Source organism: Alnus glutinosa, chromosome 5 (genome assembly GCF_958979055.1).
Source record: "Alnus glutinosa chromosome 5, dhAlnGlut1.1, whole genome shotgun sequence".
In the NCBI taxonomy this organism is placed as follows: domain Eukaryota; kingdom Viridiplantae; phylum Streptophyta; class Magnoliopsida; order Fagales; family Betulaceae; genus Alnus; species Alnus glutinosa.
Genome location: NC_084890.1, coordinates 14,979,162 through 14,993,773, shown reverse-complemented (window position 1 = coordinate 14,993,773; position 14,612 = coordinate 14,979,162). Strand labels below are relative to the sequence as shown.

The 14,612-nt window shown below is 36.8% G+C and overlaps 1 long non-coding RNA gene across 1 annotated transcript; it reads right to left on the bottom strand.

Moving 5' to 3' along the window:
- Positions 1–7,404: 7,404 nt before the first annotated feature.
- Positions 7,405–9,780, bottom strand: LOC133867728 (uncharacterized). Its single transcript, XR_009900153.1, has 3 exons — positions 9,571–9,780; positions 9,429–9,494; positions 7,405–7,685 (listed from the first exon to the last, which is right to left on the bottom strand). It is a non-coding gene; the product is annotated as an uncharacterized LOC133867728 (long non-coding RNA).
- Positions 9,781–14,612: the final 4,832 nt, after the last annotated feature.

The following is a 14,612-nucleotide window of genomic DNA, read 5'->3' as shown; positions in this document are numbered from 1 at the left end:
ACAAAGCTAGTTACAAGACACTTGTACTCACATACCTCTAATGCAGTAGTCATACCTTTAACTCTAACACGAAACCCATTGTGAACGCTTCCCAACCAAGTCTTCTACTTGAAGGGGTCTTTAATGGAATCTTTTACCTTAGGGTCAACCCCTAAGATAGACTTCACACGAAACAAAGAGCACACACTGGCAACGGCTAGAGAGCTAGTGGATCTTCAATTCTCCCTAAACACCCTCTCTAAGCACTATGGAATTCTATACTGAATTCATATAAATAACAAGCCTAGAGCCATCTATTTACAGGCTTCAAAAAATCTAATTCTAGACGAATTCAGACTTTGGCTATGGAGCGTCCGGACGGTCTTCTGTAACCACCTTTCCAGAATAGTGCAATTCTTCCCAAAGCAGGACCACGTCCGGATGGCTTGGCTGAGTGTCCGGACGGTCTTCATGGTCACTCCTTTCCGCATCCGTAAAGGGAACCAAGAATATTCTAGAATGCTAGGTAGCGCCCGGCGTGTTGCCACGTATCCCAGACGTCTTACAAAAACTTCCCAAACAGTGTCGACTAAAACCTAACTCTATGTAGAACTTGGAATAGGTTGACCTAGCTTCCGAACGGTGTTGCTCTGATGTCCGAACGTCTTCAATGCTGAAGCTTCTAGACACTACGGGGTGTCTGGATGCCTTCAAAGGCCCGTCTGGATGGTTGCACAAGAACCGGTTGATTTGACTTGGAAATTGCATGGAATCTTCATTGACATCTTCTAGAAACTTGTGACCAATTACATGGCTTGGAATGAGCACTACCCATATAACTTGAAGATTTTGAATAAAACCGATAATCCTGTTAAAAAGAAACCGTTACATAAAGTGTTTTTCTCAACCAGAATGTTGCCAAATATAAAATACTAACAAACTCCCCATTTGGCCATTATGGGACAAAAATCACTTGACCGGTTTGGAAATACATTCCTGGTCCAAAAATAAAAAATACTCTCCCTTTTTGTCTTAAAGGGACAAAGGGTAAACAGAGTATTCAGAGAAAAACCATAACCAAACATTTCCAAAGAAACAAACAAAGGAAGATAACAAGGTTAGGGCTTCAACAAGAATTCAGCACACATATGTATCTAAACCTTAGAAAACAGTTAGATAGCTTGTCAAAAATACACAAACATATAAAGAAAAGTCAAGTAATCAATGAGCATAAATTTCCCCGCAGATAGAAATTTTTCAATTGTCAACTTAACTCATGCAATGCATATGTGTGTGAAGACTTTCTCAATAAGGTATGATCTTCGCTGATATAATTTAAAGTAACTAAATTTTCTAAATAAGAGAGAAATTCATAGTTAGATCAATCAAAAGTCAAACCTTATCTTACTAAGGCCTAGACACCCTCATCTGATACTCTCCCCTAAGAAGCAGCACTAATTTTCTTTTTACTTGCACCATGAAGGACAAGATATAAAGCTGAGTTAACACAGAAGCAATGAATTTATTCATATAACAATGAGCTCAGAAGTATAACTGCTTGTTTCTTTTTGGTGCTGCAACCTAGAGAGGAAGCCAAAATTTCTGGGGCTAGGTTCAACTAGCGAGTTGATCAATTTGACTATCTTAGCAACAAAAAAAAAAATCTCTTAGAAGAATTTTCAGAAGTAGAAAATTAGAGATAAAAAATGTACCTTAGGAGCCTTGGATAGTGGACATTTTCATCATATGAGAAAAACAACTATCTAATACAGATGCAGTAGGAAAACTTAGCACAAATTAGACTTAGAATCTCAATAGTATGTAGGCATACTCTATCAAAGCACAAATAACTGAGATAACAGATAAAGATCCATGAGATAGCTAAAAGACTAAGAAGAAAAACCTTGCATCTTACCCCCCCCCCCCCCCTTTTTGTTAAAAAAAGAAAAAAAGAAAAAAAAAATCAACATGCATAAAAGGAAAAGAAAAGACAATCAGTCCAAGTATGTAGGGTAAAGGCAAACCTGAGCTCAGGGAGAGAGGTTTACCTATACCAAGACAGAAAAGCAGTCGCTCGACGTGCTTTGTCTGTCATCCCTATGAAATACCTGCAGAAATTTCTCAAGACAACAAGAGAATCTATATAGGGATAGACAAAATGGTTCCATAAAAAATATGCAAAGCATGCACTGGATATGACAATATAAAAGATGCAATGCAAGTGTAACAGACATCCACAAGGATTTAGGAACCACAATTCTAGGCATGTGTGACCTCACCTACTAGGTGGGTCCGCTTCCTCTTGGGAAGTGAGTGTGCCTATCCTATCCTCCATCCTTCAGTTGCAGTTCCATATATCTGGTCAAGCTTTGCATAAAATAGCCAGCAATGGGCAATTCTTCTTAGGATGGATCCTTTTTAGGCATCTGTGGCTTTTCCTCATGATGCTGAGTTTTGTTCTTCTTTTGCAACCAATCATGTTTTACAGGAACAAACCTTTGCTGTTGTCGCTGATGCCTTGGAGCAAGATATCTTGCATGAGGTCCAGAATTTCTAGGTGGGTCCTTCTGAGGCTGAGGACCCCTGGGTCTGACATGACTATTAACTCCACATTGGTGACATATGGGAGTTTTGTGCACTGGTAGAGCATACCTTGATAGTTTCCTCTGAGCCTGATGCTTCCTAGAAGGTCTGGTGCTAGTAGAATCTTTCTTTGGCAACTCCTTCTTCACTTTAGACCTCTGAACAAGTACGTGTGGCCACTTGGGTCGGATGTGGCCACTCAACCCACAGTGATGGTAAATAGGGACAAACTTTTGAGTGGGTTGTCTCGCATGTGGAGGAACATATTTTGTCTTGGAATGTTCTTCAACATCTTTTTCGTTCTTAGGAGCATAATTCTTATTCCAAGTTCTTGGGAATTTTAACTAGCCACAATTTGGTCTAATATGTCCCACCATCCCACAATGATGACATGTAGGTAGGCTTCTCTCTTTAGAATGCTTAGCTTTCGTAGGTGTAGTATTATCATTCTCACAAGAAACCATAATAGCCTTACCTTTGTCATTCTAAAGCTTTGAACCTAATGACTTTACAAACACAGTTCTGGAAGTAGAAGCAATGTTGAAGGAATCAGTAGCTACATACCCGAGACCAGTTTTGTTAGATGAGCACTTTTGACCTGTCAACATCTGAGCTAGCTTGTTGTCTGAGAACTTCTCCAACTGTAACTGTGCATCCATCAGTTTATCTTCCAAGTCCGTGATCTTCTGAAGTAATGTGTCTCTTTCTGTCTTCATAGTGTTCATCTTCATCACCTTCTTCTGATGACTCTCTCAGCTTCATGAGTTCCATGTACAAGACAAAATATTCCTCTTTTAGTTTTTTGTCACTGTGCTCAATGTAGTGAAGATCATCCTGGTCTTCATGTGGAGCCACACTGGCTAGAAAATTCTCAGGAGATTCTTCTTCTTTCTCAGACTCATCACTGAGAGTTGCAATGTAGGCCTTCCCTTTAGCTTGCTTAAGATTTGCACATTCAGTTCTCATGTGCCGAAAGCCGGAGCACTCACAACATCTATGACCTCTAGGATCCTCCTTTTTTTCTTCTGGCTCGTCTTCACTGGGAGTTTCCCTCAGTCCTTCGATGAATTTATTAGTCTTCATCAATTTATTGATCCTGTCGGCAATCATGGCTAATTCATATTCTTCTTCATTGTCTGAGTCTTCATCAGAGGAGACTCTGCTTTTAGTCGTTTTGAAGGCCATCCCCTTTGCTTTCTTGACTGGGGGTAGGGAATACTCATAAGTTTGAAGAGATTCCACCAACTCTTCAATCTTCATAGAATCTAAGTCCTTGCTTTCTTCAATGGAAGTCACTTTGATCCTGAAATGCTCTAGCAAAGACCTTAGAATCTTTTTGATAAGTTTTAAATCAGAGACCCTCTTCCCAAGACTCACCATCGAGTTTCTCAAGTCGTTGATCCTGGTGTAAAACTCACTGAATGTCTCATTCTCTAACATCTTAATTTTTTCAAATCTAGAGATCAACATCTGGAGCTTGGCAGATTTAACAAGTTTGGTGCCCTCATATGTTGTTTCTAAGATTTTCTGTGCTTCTTTAGCGGATTCACAATTTGAAATTCTTGCGAATTCAATTGGGGAAAGCGCTTGACATAGAGCATGGAGGGCTTTATCATTGGAAAGTCGTGCACTATTTTGAGCAACAGATAGTTTGGCAGTTGTAGCCTTTTGTTTAATCCAACTAGTTTCTACAATTTGCCAAACATCAATCGATTTTAAAAAGAAGCACATACAAGCTTTCCAATACCCATAATTCGTGCCACCAAAGGCAGGAATGCAATGAAGAGATTGAGACATTATAAAAATTAAAAAAAATTAAAAAAAAATAGAAGTAAAAAAGATCACACTTAAGAAATAAATCTTAAACAGAGTGTACCAAGCTTTGATACCAATTGAAAATAAATAATGACTTCTAAATTACCAAGTGTGTGTTCGTTTGCAGCAAAATATCTTAAATGCGGAAAATAAAAGAGACAAGATATTTGTTGACGAAGTGAAAACTCTGTAAAGAGAAAAACCACTCCGGGGCAGCAAAACTCAGGATATCCACTATATCGAAGACAAAGCTACTTATAAGACAGTCATACTCCCATACCTCTGATACAGTAGTCATACCTTTAACTCTAACATAAAGCCCATCGTGAATGCTTCCCAACCAAGTCTCTTACTTTAAGGGGTCTTCAATGAAATCCTTTACCTTAGGACTTACCCCTAAGATAGACTTCACACGAAACAAAGAGCACACACTGGCAACGGCTAGAGAGCTAGCGGATCTTCAATTCTCCCTAAACACCCTCTCTAAGCACTATGGAATTCTAGACTGAATTCATACAAATAACAAGCCTAGAGCCATTTATTTATAGGCTTCAGAAAACCTAATTCTAGACAAATTCAAACTCTTGTTGTGGAGCGTCCAGACAGTAACTTACCCTCGTCCAGACGGTCTTCTGTGACCGTCTTTCTAGAATAGCACAATTCTTCCCAAAGCAGGACCACGTCCGGACGGCTTGGCCAAGCATCCAGACGGTCTTCACTGTCACTCCTTTTCACGTTCGTAAAGGGAACCTAGAATATTCTGGAATGTTGGGTACCGTCCAGACGTGTTGCCACGTCGTCTGGACGTCTTGCAGAAACTTCCCAAACAGTGTCAACTGAAATCCAACTCTGCGTAGAACTTGGAGTTGCTTGACCTAGCGTCTGAACGGTGTTGCTCTGACGTCCAGATGTCTTCAACACTGAAGCTTCTAGACATTGCGGGGCGTTCGGACGCCTTCTAAGGCCCGTCTGGACGGTTGCACAGGAACCGGTTGATCTGACTTGAAAATTGTATGGAATCTTCATGGACATCTTTTAGAAACTTATGACCAATCACATGGCTTGAAATGAGCACTGTCCATATAACTTGAAGACTCTGAATAAAACCGATAATCCTGTTAAAAAGCAACCGTTACATAAAGTGTTTTTGTCAACCAGAATGTTGACAAATACAAAACACTAATAATGACTACATATGTCACTGGAGCAATGAATTGCAATTTGAGGTTGACCATAGCCATGAGGCTCGGAGGGTAGTGAATCTGGAAACATGAACATGTGGATGTGGTTTTTGGTATTTTAACGGTATTCCCTGCCCGCATGCAATCACAGTCATATACCGAAATAAACAATACCCTGAGAGTTATGTTAGTAAATGGTACTTAATGGAGCCATACAGACTGTCCAATGCCTCCGGTATTAATACCATGCCAGAACCTAATGAGTAGCCTGTTGACCATGATGTGGATCCTATAGAGCCACCTATACCAAAGAAACAATGCGGTAGGCAAAGAAAACTGAGAAAAAAAGGACCTGAGGAGAATGCGCTAGATGAGAGTGTTAAGGTAACTCGCAAGGGGTATGATATACGCTGTGGAAACTGTGGTGAAAAAGGCCACAATGCAGGAGTTGTTGCCAACCAGAAAATCCAAATAGGAAGAAGTATGCGAAAAGGGTTAGGAAGCTGAAGCCAACTGTTGTAAGTTTCTTTTTTTCCTTATGGAATAACCATAATTTGATTTACAATAGAATGTTAACATTTGGGTCAATTTGATGTGTTTGTTTATATTATGTGGCAGGGAGGACCCTCTGAGACGGTGTCGCCCCCTAGAACAACCGAAAATATAGACATGGTTGGTTAGTAATCGAGGGAAATCCCACATAGTACAAGCAAACCGATAAGATGAAGATCAATGTGGGTCTCTGATCTATACATGGGGAAATGGTGAGCTTCTCATAAAGTTTGTAATGGACCTGATGTCCTTTTAATTTTCCTTTAATGCCTTTTATTAATTAGTTGATGGTGTTGCAGCTTGGGAGATCACAACCAACGGAACAAAGTAAAAGTGCCAACCAGCAGGATGTGGAAGTTAATACACAATCCTGAGAAGATGTGTAATGTAATGTGTTTGAGACATTAACATTGGGTCACTTTTTTGTTCATGAAGTGGCCACTTTTTGATGTATAGACAGGGCCCTTATTATTGTCAATGTTTTTCATCATCTTTGTTGTTCATGAAGTGGTTAAGTCAATTGATGTAACTTTCGATGTATAGATAGGGTTGGATGGATGTAAATTCTTAAACAGAGTAATTTTTTATGTATAGATTGGGTTGGATGATTTGGTCTTTTTTTTTTCTTTTTTCTTTTTTTCTTTTTTTATGAAGGGTTGAATTGTTACACATGTTATTTTGTGTTGCAAAAAATTGGTACTTAATGGAGTTTTGTGTTTTGGTCATTTTTTGTTTATGAAGGGTTACATTTTGATACAAACCAAGCATACCAAACACACCAAACATTGATTGTGTACAAATGTACCATTTATGAAACAATTATAAAACTAAGGTACCATTTGTGATACAATTATAAAACCAATGTACCATTTGTGATATTTATTAAAACCACAGGCAAAACATTAAATTTATTTTGTGGTTTATTTTGGGTTATATCAGTTGGCCACACATATTATTTTGTGTTGAGAATTGTTACACGTGTTATTTTGTGTTTTGGTCATTTTTGTTTATGAAGGGTTGAATTGTTGTCAACTGGTTATTTTGATACATAACAGGCATATTTGATACACAACAGTTGTACAAGTTATTTTGATACAAACCAGGCATACCAAACACACCAAACATTGATTGTGTGTGACAACCCTTTTTTTTTTTTTCTTTTTTTTTTTTTGTATAAAACATTTATAAAACATAAAAAGGTCATCACAATGGCACGACTACGTGTCGCTCAGCCAACATACGTACATGCTCCAAATCATGTACCTGATATTTAGAGTAATATCTAACAGGGGAATAATTATAACACTAAAACTCATAACAGAAAGCGTATCTAAAAATACATGTGGTCCATACAAAAGAGCCATATATCTGTCTAATTGTTTAAGGCTTACAATTATCCACTAATACAAAAGAATGGCTACACAAAAGAATATGTGACACCTATGTCACTAGCCATATACAAAATACCCCAAAAGAGTGAACTCCATAGTCCAACTCATTATGATTGTCGCGGTGTGCTTCAATCGTAATATCCCAAATACGCAGCTACGAGGTCCTCCTCTAAGTCAGGTGTGCCTGCAGTCAAAGGGACATCATCTATACGGTTGTGGGGGTTTGCCACATCTATATAGGTAAAATGATGAGTTCACCGCCTCAGTACATAATACCGAGACCTCAGCGATATTAAACTAACTGAGTTTTTGCAAAGAACCGACTTTTTCCTTTCTAGTCTCGCGTATAACAGCTACCAATTTATAAACTTTTGTTTGAAAACTCCCATAGTTGATATAGCGAACACCGACTATCAGAAAATATTTAAAACATACAATGAAGTTGGACTCATACGTAGATGTTCCAATGGCTTGGATGCAACCACGTATACACCCACTTACAATAAAACTTTTATGTTGGTAGCTCAAATGCACAAAGATCTAATGTTATTAACTATGATATCACCGTGCCTCAGGGCATTACAACTTCATGTCTATGGCACATAGTTGTCCATGCGGTTACTAGAGTACAACTCTGATATCCAAGCACTTCTTACTGATGTACCACGACAATCCATCTACCTACTCCCAAGTCACACTGATATCGTAACCAATAGCGTCACAACCAAGTACACCAAGCTTAAAACATGCCATCTCGCTCTTTAGTACAAGCTTACTATCATTTTCCGAATATGATTAAAACCGAATCCTAGGGCATTACAACTTCATGTCTATGACAATCCATTTACCTACTCCCAGGACACTATATTACTCATACCGAACAATGACAATACCCTTGTACGTCCAAGCTCAATGTTCTTAAATCATGCAACTAGATGATATCAATATACATAAGCTCTTTTCCATTAAAAATCTTAGGCATATTAATACGTCTAGCATAAAAACTACAATATTCTATAATATTCTATATCATGAAAACATCACACAATTTAAATCATGCTATATATGCTATGCATGCTGATATGCTACTGTTAAACTGCTGAACTGAACTGTTACTGGGCTGCTATTGTGTTACTGCTGGGTTACTGTATGCTTTATGCTCTATGCTACATGCTCTGTGCTTGACAAGTAAATATTGCCTTACTGTATCATCCTGATAAATCATTTTGCTAAACAATTCAATACTTCATCCAAATCATGCAACACACAATACTAGATTCTGAAACTATCATTGATATATTTGAACATACTCTAAAGTACTCAAATCGAGCAAAACAAATATATTCAACATACAGTTGGTTTGGATTTATAAAACAACATATATATTTTGTAATCCTATAATATATAAAAATAACAGTTTTTCAGTGAGTAAAATATCACATGACTGCTTATACCCAACACTAACAAGTCCTAGGTTCAATCCACAAAGTGCCGCTGTACATAATATATTGCATCCATTTAGTTTCTATCAAATAATTACACTAATTTTCACTTTGAATTGCTTACTGACTATTTTACCCATCAATTGCCTAAACTCATACTTAGCAATATTCCTAGGCTTATAAATAAAACTCCAAATTTATACAAATTACCAACATTAAAACCTAACCCCACAAATATTTATTTTTTACAAAACCCATGGTTAATTTGGGGTTAATCATCACTATCACCACAATTAGCCCATAAATTAACAATCTAATTTTAAATAATTACAAACCTCAAATTAATTTAATCCATCAAATTAGGGTTTCCCTAAACTTAACCCCAATAACAATATTATTAACTCAATGGCCTTTACTAAGGGTTAATCTCATAAAATCTCACAAATATCAAATACCCAAAAATTAAGGCTTGAGGAAAAGCTTACCCAAATTCACCAAACCTCAACCCAAAGTTTGGGTTGCCTCAAGTAAGCTCCAATAAGCTCAAATACCTAAAGAATATAGAGGATTAAACTCATATTTAGGATTTTACCCAAAAATCACAAAATTGTGAGTTTAGTGTTTTACCTTAAAACAATCGGTAAGAACGTAGATCCGAGTGCAAGAATCATGTTTCCGAAAACGGATTGAAGATTCGACCGTTTGATCTTCGTAGATCACAATTTTTCTTCTTGTGGGACTAAGAGCTCACTCCTCCTTTCTTTTTCCTTTTCTTTTCTGTTCTATCCAAGAGAGGCGATCTGCCTCTTTTCTTTTCTTCCTGAGGGACGCACATCTGTGCGCCACCTCACTTTTTTTTTTTCTTTAATAAAGAGGCAGACGCCTCTTTTAGATGAAGGGTCTTACAACCTTTCATTTCTTTTTAAGGCATGCGTCTCACCTTATTTATTATTATTTTTTATTTCTTATTTTCTTTACGTAATTTCTATCCTCTTTCTTTTTCTTTTCTTTTTTTTTTTCTAATTCTTTTCTTTTTTTTAGACTTTAAAAATATTCTGTTGTATTTTATTTTCTTGGCTACAATTTACAAGTCTATAGGATCAAAATAAAACATTTTGTTTTATTTTGCCACACCAAGTAGACTTATTTTTATTTTTGTCCTAATAAACCCATTAAATATTTTCTAGGACATTACATTGTGTACAAAAGTACCATTTGTTGTACAATTACAAAACTAAGGTACCATTTGTGGTACAATTATAAAACCAATGTACCATTTGTGGTATTTATTAAAACCATAGGGGTCAAAACATTAAATTTATTTTGTGGGTTATTTAGGGTTATATCAGTTGGCCACACATATTATTTTGTGTTGAGAATTGTTATACATGTTATATTGTGTTTTGGTCATTTTTTGTTTATGAAGGATTGAATTGTTGTCAATAGGTTATTTTGATATACAACAGACATATGTCAAACTACAAGCCATTTAATAAGTCCAAGGTAAAACATGGAATTAATAAACCCACAGGGGGGGTTCAAAGTTACATAATTCACATACAACCATAGGGGGCAAACACATAAAATTAATAAAGCCACAGGGGGAGTTCAAAGTTACATAATTCACATATCTATGTCAAACTACATGTCATTTACTAAGTCCAACCATAGCAACCAACAACATTGTATACCATGACAACAACAAAGTATACATGAAAAATTTCTCCCTTGCCCGTCATTTTCCTTCTTTAGACACTTGATGATTTCCATGTGTTTATCATCCCCCTTCTACAATTGCTTAACCCTTTCCATGCAACTGTCATTTTCATTCTCCAACTCTTTAATCCTTGCCATGCATCTGCCATTCTCATCCTCCAAGTCATTAACCTTCTTCGTAATCTCAGCTAAGACCTCCATAGCCCTTGCACAAGTTGGTTTGTCTAGCCATCTTAAAACTCGGCTTACAACTTTTGTCTATATGTTGAAGTATATCAAAGCAGTCAGTAAGAAGACACTCAAATTATCTACTGGAAGTACTTCGATCATAAAACTACTCACTTTTGGATCATAGGTGGTGCAGCCCCAAAATCTTCTTCTAGGGTTTTCCGTAATCCAAGATGTCTTCAATGGTGCAGGTAAATCGCAAAAACAAACATAGGACATCTCAACATAGCCCACCGGCGAAGATCTAGATGATGACTTCGTTAGATTCAAAAAACCAAAAAAAAAAAAATTTAAATTAGATCCAACCGAAACAAAATGTCAACAAATTTTTTTAAAAAATAAAATAAAATGATCTAAATCCAACCTTGTCTAAACCACGGAAAACTTCATTCCCTTTCGAATCTCGTAGGTGACTTGATTTCATCTCGTGAGGGAGTTTAGATGGAATAATTGGCCTGATCTGCTTTAAATTTGGGATTTGGTTTGGGGAGAAACGGTCGTTTGGAGCTAGTTAGGGTTCGACGATTTTTGCCATTTTGGGGGAATGTCGACTGAAGAACAGCTAATCGGCCTGATCTGCTAAAGATTCTGTGTTTGGTTTGGGGAGAAATGGTCGGCTGGAGTTGGGGTTAGGGTTCGATCATTATCGGGATTTTGGTTGCTAAGAGGCGAGGAAGACGCTTGATTTTGGTTTACGTGGATTTTTGGTAAATTATATGAAATTGATTCAACACTTAGGATTAATGACGTGGTAAGCGTAACAGGTGTCGCAGTCTTAGGGTTGTTATGTGGCGCTGATGTGGCAAGCCATTAGTTTTTGGACGGAAAAACTAAAAGAGGTATCAATTCCGTCTTTTCCCAAACCACAGGTATCATCTGTGATACAAATGAAAACACAGGGGACAAAAAATAAAGTTTCCAAACTACAGGTACCAATAAGGTGTTTTACCCTTTAAAAAAAAAAAAAAAATTGTTTGTGGTGTGCCTGGATGGCTGTTTAGTGTGTTAGTTTTTGTTTAAATTGCCCCTCCCTTTCATTGCTTTGTTGTTATTGTGTTGTTTTTCTTGGATATTGGATCATACATTGAGTGGGAGAATTTTATTTTATTTTATTTTATTTTTTATTTTTAAAAAAAATCTATTCAATTCTGCATATCATGTGTTCTATTATTCATGGTGTTGCATTTCATGCATGGGTCATTGTTTTGGTTTGTTTTTATTGTTGGCTTCTGTGTTTGATCATTCTTTTGGAACCCTTTGTTATTTCGTGACAAAAGGGAGGAGAATGTTTGAATTACTTTGATAGGGGAAGTAATTACTTTGATGATTTTTGATGTTGTACATTCAATGACCCATCTTTATGTTAATCTGAGTTTTACTACTTCAAATCTCTATGCGTTTAATAATTTGTTCATATTTCAGAGAACAAGTTAGACTCAGAATTTCATATAAATTTATGTTGGGCTTTGGGTTTTAATTGTTTTTTACTTGAGCTTTTTATTGTAATTGGGTTTTTTCACCGAATTGCCAAATGGGCAGTTTGTTGGGTTTTTAGTATTGGCAAATTCGGTGTCAAAACTTATTTGTTTTATTCAAGAAATGAAAGAGTCAAGTGAGAAGAATATTGCAGAATATTAATTAAGAAAGGAAATAGCCAAATAAGAAGAATATTGTAAAATATTAATCATGAAAGGAAAGAGCTGACTAAGGAGAGTATTACAGAATATTAATCAAGAAAGGAAAGAGCAGTGATCTGGAAAATATTCTACATAATTATTTGTTCCTAAATTTTCAAATTTTCTTCAAGATGTTCGGACAGCTAGAAGCCGTGTTTGGACATGATTGACAGTAAGTCTATGTTCTCAACATGTCCGGACATCCCAGCGTACGCAAGTCACAATAAAGTCTTGTTCTCTCACATGTCCGGACAGCCCAGTGAATGCAACTTCCAGAAAGAACCTGTTCTACAAGATGTTCGGACACTCAATACAAGATAGCGAACACAGAAAGGTTTTTCTTGCAGATGTCTGGACACTAGGGCAACATGTCCAGACACGCTTCACAGAAAGTTTACTTTCTGATATATGTCCGGACATGTGATAGACATGTCCAGACACCGCCGCCTAGGAAACTGTTCCTAACTTATTTTAGGATTTCCATAGCCTATTTAAAGGGGCTCCTAGGCAGTGTTTCTTTAAGAATTCCAGTAGAGATTCCATTGTGCTAAGAGAAGGATTATTAGGCATAAATAGTTATATGTATCTCTTTTAAAGTGTTTCATGTATTTGGCGTTCAACCATTGAAGTCTGACTGGAAAGGAGCTCTAGTTAAGGAAGATCAATTGAAGAATTCTTCAGACGGGTCTGGGGGAGAGGCAGACAAGTAGACGCTTATTAGAACTTAAGAGAGTGACTACTGTAAATGGTTGTGGGTACGAACTTCTTGTAATTAGCTATTTCTTCTGATAATTGATTTCCTGAGTTTGGCTACCCCAAAATGGTTTTTCTCTTTAATGCAAAGAGTTTCCACTTCGTAACCAAATATCTGTGTTATTTATCTTTACTGCTTTGCATATTTGGTAATCTGTTTGGTTAAGGTTGCATAGGAGTCTATATTTATTATTAGAAATATTTTAGACAAAACATATCTGCCCATAAGAGATGAATCGTGAGGATGAGCCCAAGATAGGCTGTCATCATGCTCAAGATTTGACTACCAAATCTTAGGGGTAAAGCTTCGAGATCGGATTGTGCAGAGTCCAGATAAGAGAGGTTGAGAGAAAGCCTACAAATAATGAGGCTTAGAGAGATTTGTGAGAGAAAGGCAGATCAACTCGCATTGAACGTGGGGTGTGGGTGGTTGAGAGCATTAAACTCTTTGAGTCTGTTGAGATCTATTTGAGAAACTGAAGAGGCAAAGAGTCAAACTATGTTGAACTAGCTGAACTATGCGTGAAATATATATATATATATATATATATGAAAAGCCTCAATCCATTTAGGGATATGCATCCCATGCGATCCAAGCCACACAATCAAGAGTTTGGCTTTTCAAGAACTATTTGAGAAACGGAAGAGGCAATTAAGACTCCTAAAGAACAAGCATGATTCGCGTGAAAAAGAATTGATTCTGCCTTAACTCCTTGAGCAACGTGTGGGGTATGGTGCAAGATGAAATTTAGTTTACCAAGTGGTAATTAGTCTAAATATATGTTGCCAAATGCCAATCAATTACATGATTGAAAATTATAAGTCCTGTGGACTGTTCTACTTCTACATCCTTTGGAAGAAGTTGAAACTTGTGAAAGTTAGAAAGGCTTGTCTTCTAAAATAGATACTTATATGTTGCTATAATTTTATTTACTTATCAACTTATACATTACTATATAAATTAATGTGTGTGTGTGTGTATCTATATATATGAACGAGCACATTGAGCCAAGTTGCTTCTACGAGCTTTGTTCAAGAGCTTACCTCGAGTAGAGCCGAGTATCAACATGTTCAACTCATTTATTAAACTAGCTTAGCAAAATGTTCAGGCTCTATTTAAGTAAATGAACCGATCTCAAGCCAAGCTAATTTGAGAATGTTCACGAGTAGCTTTGCTCACTTACAGTCCTAAGACTAACAATTTTTGGCATGACAAACTCAACATAAATTCAATACAAAATTAAAAAGTTAGAATTAGGGGTTTGACTTATTTAATAAAATGGACTGAGTTATGAT